The sequence below is a fragment of the Malaclemys terrapin genome, chromosome 7 (assembly GCF_027887155.1).
Source record: "Malaclemys terrapin pileata isolate rMalTer1 chromosome 7, rMalTer1.hap1, whole genome shotgun sequence".
In the NCBI taxonomy this organism is placed as follows: domain Eukaryota; kingdom Metazoa; phylum Chordata; order Testudines; family Emydidae; genus Malaclemys; species Malaclemys terrapin.
In genome coordinates this window covers 73,621,912-73,628,161 of record NC_071511.1, presented here as the reverse complement: position 1 = coordinate 73,628,161, position 6,250 = coordinate 73,621,912, and positions in this window count along the sequence as shown.

Here is a 6,250-nt window from a genome sequence, read left to right as displayed (position 1 = left end):
ATAGGTTTTGCTTTAAGCATGGGGTGCCAATGAATGAAACCAGCAAGCTTTGCTTGTGCTTCTTTTAAACCCTTGTTAGCATTATTATAAGGCATAACATCTCTCATCTTTTAAATACTATATCTTTCATGAACATTTTTGGACTGGGATTGAATGATATAGGCACAAGACTTTTGTTTACCACTGTTCTTTAGAAGCCAGGTATTATAATAGCCCTGATCTCAGTTGGAATCTCTAGCTACTATTGTAATACAAATAATCTGTCTAGTTATAAATAAAGGGAAAATTGAAATTGCTTGTTTAAGAAAAGCAGTGAAACAATACTATCATTTCCCCCCTTCAGAGATTGAAGGAGTGGTTAAAAATTAGTGAATTTTTTTTTGACAAAACCCTACTAGAGTGCAAAGCAACTGGCAAAAGGGGAGGGATAGTTTTGATATATAAACAAAACTAAGAGGGATCTGGCTGGAGAGAGTGCAAACAGAACACAAAGAAGAGAGGAACTACAAGGTAATACATAGGCAATCAACTCTATAACATGTTTGAGCTCCAGAGAAGGCAATTCTACAAAGCTATAAAAACAATGCTTTGAAGAAACTCAAAGAAAGGCAGAGGGAAACTTTGAGCAATCGAGTACTCCGGGGGAGTAGTCCAAGTAATTCTTAACTTGCCATAAATGGTTATGAGAAAGTGCTGTTCTTGCATTTTCTTACACTGCAGCCCTGATTCCAAAACTCTACCTGTTACAACGTTCAACACTTTCATTACATCCATTCCTCAAAATGAAACTATATCCTCTGCAATTTCCTCAAAATACAGCCTTCTTCATGAAAACAATGAGCCAATTAATCCCTGATGTAACTTTACCAATTCCACAGAATTACACTAGGACTGCATCAATAATACATTTGTAGTGCAATTTCTTCAGCCTCTCCCCAAACCACTAGTTAAGGTTTTCTTTATTTCCAATTTTAACAAGATCACGTAGTCCAACTGTTTCATCTCCTTGGCACAACTAGCAGCCTCAGCCCTCCCAGCCTGTTTGGGAGAGTGCTCCCAGGTGAAGTACAGGTACATCCCAGTGTACTTTCCCAACTTTCACAATGTTATCACAAGTCTTGCAGCATTTGGTGTATTTCTTAAAGCCCCAGCTCCTGAGGTCATGTGGATACATAACAATCTCAGCTGTCTTTCAAAAACAAAGTAAGTTTCCAGTCATCATGGTTAGCGAGAACTTAAAAATGTGACCTGAGCATCACCTAAAAGTTAAAAGAGCAGAAGATAAAGAAGAATACATTTTGGGTTCTTGTTTAACAATCACATGATTTGGGAGGATGGGTCTCACTCATTTCTGAACACGTGGGTTTGGCAATACTAGTCTCACACACTAGTCAGGGGAGAACTCTGGGATGCTTCCATCTTTTCACTTAATCCTTGTAGGTCTGGAACAGGCCCTGGAAAATGATGAAGACCCCAGCTCAATCCAGAAGCAAATCTCTACTGCTCTTTTGACCAAACTGTCCCCCAGCTGGCCATAATGTATAAAACTTTCAAAGAACCTAAGTGACATAGGAGCCCATGTTTCAATAGGATTTTACCTCCTAAATCAATTCGGTGCTTTTAAAAAACATGTTCCTTGTCTCTATGCACATGCATACTCTTCCCCAAAAACACCTGCATTGACACAGTTTTGCTTCACTTTCTTATAGAAATTATTTAAGTTTAGTTTTTGGATTGTGAGTTTTGGTGTTTCTCTCTGGATCTGGGAGGATTTTGGAGATAGGAAACCTCATGTATTGCTTCCACTATTGCTTTTCTCCCAGCTGCAAGGCTTGCTCAGAATTTATTTTTCCTGCATCCCCTCGTCTTCCATCTTGTTTCAGGTTGGCTTTATGATAGAGTTCCAAAGCTTCTTCAATCCCCTGAACTGCTGGTGCCAGTGGATTTTTATGTGGAAGGAAGACAGCTCCCTGTGTCTTACCCTTATAAGTTTTTCTCAGCACTATTGAGAGTCTGATCTCCAACAGTAATTTACTCACTAATAATTTTGCCTTCATACACAGCTACTTGTCAGAAACATTTTCTCCACTTTCTCCCCCTGCTGCAGACTATGGCATATAGCATATAGAGAGCAAAAGCCCTGCCCCCTTAATGAATATGCATACCACTTTTTCCTATTTACTTCACTCTCTCCACCTACTGGTCAAAACTGCAAACTGAAACCCTACACAACACTCTTGAACCTCACATGTTCTAACTTCATGAAAACCAAAAATCCTTATGATCTCATACTAAGACTATTACTTTTACAAAGTTATTGCTGAAGACAGCACCTCCCACTAAATCATTGGGACTACTCTGGTGAGTAACATTACTCCCCATCTTGAATCTTTGCAGGATTGGGGCTCTATGTTTGCCCAGCAGAAGACAGATCAAAGTTCTGCCACCAATCAGTATTTATAACAATGCCTTGCACGGTGTCAAGATCAGGGGGTAGCCATGTTAGTCTGTATCCACAAAAAACAAGGAGTCCTTAAAGGCTAGCAGATTTATTTGGGCGTAAGCTTTCATGGCCATGCATCTGAAGAAGTGAGGTTTTTTTTACTCACAAAAGCTTATGCCCAAATAAATCTGTTAGCCTTTAAGGTGCCACCGGACTCCTTATTGTATTTATAACAGTGTTAGTCTGTTCAGCCAAGGGATTCCTCCTCCCCCTTAGTAAATCACAAAGGGACACATTTTTACATCCTTACTCAGATAAAACTTTCAATGAGTGCTTACCTGAGTCAGGTTTGAATAATCCCTCAGGTGCTCAGATAGAAGCGTGAACAGTGGCTATGAGAATGTAGGTAGATGAGATAGATACATGGGGTCAAGATTTAAGCATTGGGACTTTTTACAGTTAAACATTGCATAACTTGGTATCAGAAATGAAAATACATTTATGTAGCTGCAAGAGCTCTTTGGGTCATCTGAGAGCTTGAATAACCAATATGTAGGGTAGGCTTGGCAGATTTCAATTTTTATTTTTTGATGAGTGGTAAAAGTTAAATTATTCCATTACTCAGCATTTTACACAAAACAATCTAGTTTTTCTTCAACTGTATCTGCTTTGGTATTGTTGCTAGTTATATGAGTTACATACTTTCTGAAACATCCATGAGCTATAGCAAAAAGCAGCTAAGATAGTTTCCTATTAAAAATTTGGGTTGCATCAAACATTTACTGGAAATAATTGGACAAAGAAAAATGGCCTTTCTGCAGAAGATTGTGTTGAGTACTACTTATGTTCCAATGTCTCACTACTCCTCATTGGTAAGGCCAAAAACGAAGGAACTATTGATAACAAATTTATGAGCTAGCTTGGATAATGCACATAATTCAAGAAGGGATACTACACTGGACAGGGCAAATGTCTTTTCTTCTCTCTACTTCCCCCATGTCCATCCAACTTATCAATCACCACTTGTGTCCAAAAGACTTTGGTCTCCAGTGCATCAGGTTTATTTTTTTTGTTAGTTTCTCTAATAGTCATTTTGTTAATTTTTGTTATTAATACATTTGTATTGTTAGTTACATTTGCTTGTATTGTTAATTCCACACTTTCCTCTATGCACTCTGGTTCTACTTCCCCAAGCCCTAAAGGGTAGTTCTTGGGCTCCCATAACCTGTAAGACCTTGGCCCATAATTGCAGGGCCCCATCTTTTAGGTCCCCAGAGACCTCTTAAAAACAACTGTTAGGAATAGGGGATTCTGCAACATTTTAGTAACTAAATGTTAGTTTAAGGCCTCATTTTGTCAATGTACCCAATTATTGTAATGGTGATGGTTTTCTTGTATTCCCATTTATTATAACTATAATTGTTTGCATTTGTGTTTAGGTTATTTCTGGTGTTTAGTCAATTGTAATGGTTTTAGTTATATTCACCTGCTTATAATTGTTTGGTTTGTTTGCAACAGATCACCTGTGCCCTACAATAACAACTACTGTAATAATCATAGATAAAGGGGCAGAGTGTTGTAGGAGCAGCCCACCTGGTCAGCAGTTCTAAATATAATTTTTCATTCCATCATTGTTCTATTAGTAATCCTAACTGTTATGTTGGTTCTGCCTTAAAACAATTACATAAAGTGTGACCCATTCATATGGGATGCACTGAAATGCAGATGCTTGCCCTATCTACTTTGGAACACAAAATGTTTTGGGTTATTTCGGGTAATATTAAGGTTTTAATGCATTTGTTAAAACAAAGGAAACGTTCTCTGATACTTACCAATATGACTGGATGCAGTATGTTTCCAGCACTGTGAAACCAGACTTGTTAACTGGGGAAATAATTGTAAAAATAGCACATCAACAGTCTCTGGAGGCAAAGGTATGGAAGGTTAGCCAATTCTGGCTGCCTCGGACCTCGAGTCAGTGGGCTGGGGAGGGAGGAAAACTATTGGACACTAGAGGTTGTACCCAATGGACTCCTCAAAAGTGGGTATGCCTCACCTTACCTGTTGCCCCAGAGCCTTGTAGTAAAGATGTTTCATAGGGATCACATATGTGGGATGAATTGGATAATGACACCAAAGTATTGTACAATAAACAATGTGTATGTATTCACTCGTGGGAGGAAGTATTTTGGGAGGATGGGAGTGTTAGCAACCCCCCCAGTAGATGAATGTAAATGCAATGTCAGTACTGTTTTTACTAGAAATCACACTTACTATTTACCGCGGCCAAAAAGGTCCCAGCTAACACTAACTGGCTCGAGGTTAGATGGCAAGATCTTACTGATAGCCTAATTAAAAGCAAAGAAGTGACCAAATTTTTGGAACAGACAAATGACCAAGTAGAAAATCGGACTATTCATATTATATATGCCAATGGGGACATGTTACGAATTGCCACTGCAGGGAAACAAATTACAATCTACCACTGGTATGATATATTCTCTGGATGGTCCCCGACCACCACTGGCATCCTATCAGTAATGCTACACCCCTTGATAGTAGTCTTGATATTAAATTGTATTTGTATAATTGGTATGTGTGGCATGTGTTTTCAGATAAAAAAATGTACTCTAAATTGGAATCACAAACGCATGTTGCCTCACAGTACCTTCTCTTAAACAGGTTAAAAAGAAAGTGACTAACGATTATATAAATATCGTAGGGTCAAAAGGGGGATTATGTAGGGTTACTAAAGAAGGTACTAACAGTGATTCCCCCAAGTGACAGTGCCCCCCCCCCATAATTTTCCCCCCACACTTTAAAATCCAACAGTTTCACCAAGTACAAAAATCTCTTGGGTATTCTGTTAAAACTTGTAAGCTACTGTCTGTAGAAACCAGTGATTGTATCTGTCCTGTGAAAGATACTGTATTACTATGTAAAACTTACAAATAAGTTAATTGACTTTGCTCTTGAAGTAATTGATACAATGTAAACAAACACTATAAGCCTTAAGTGACTTTCATTTCATTGTAACAGCAACAGCTCCTAGGAACAGACTTACACCCTCTGCAATTAAAGGGTCGGGAGTCTCAAATGAATTAGCACACACCCCAAAAGTGGTGGAGACAGTAAATTAAAACATGGTTAAGCTATGAAATGTATGTTGATGAATGCTTGATGTCCATAAACGGTTAGGGAGGAGCCAGCCTAGAAAGGGAGTATCCATCGGCCAAAGAATGGGTCAAGTGAACCACCAGACAATCCCTGGAGGATAAACTGGAATCCACCCCATCACCTGGAAGGATGAGAAACAAACTGTGGACAGTGTGGAGCCACCAGGAATGTGCCATCTGCTGATTGAGTCAGCAACAGCAGGATGAAACTATTCCCATAAAGAATGAACTCTAAAGACTGAGGACTTTGAGTCTCTGGTTCTGCTGCCAACCTCCAGGAGCATCAGGTGCACCTGACATGGACTCAGCTCCATCCTCATGGCCAAGATATCTGGCCAGTAACTTGGCATGAACAACTTCTAGGCTGGTAACTATAATACCTATACAAAACTTGAATAAATGATTGTGTGAATGTATGTGTGTAAGGAATAAGTGATAGGAAGAAGTAGTCAAACAACGTTGTTTACTTTTATTGTAAATATAATAAAGCAAAAGAGAAATGTGGCATCTTTGCCTTATCCCTCTCAATAAGATCCTGCTGGTTTTTATTCTATTGGTATAACAGGAGTACCAGAGTTGACAGGGGGGCGCTCGGTGGTTGATTTATCGCGTCTTCACTAGACACGATAAA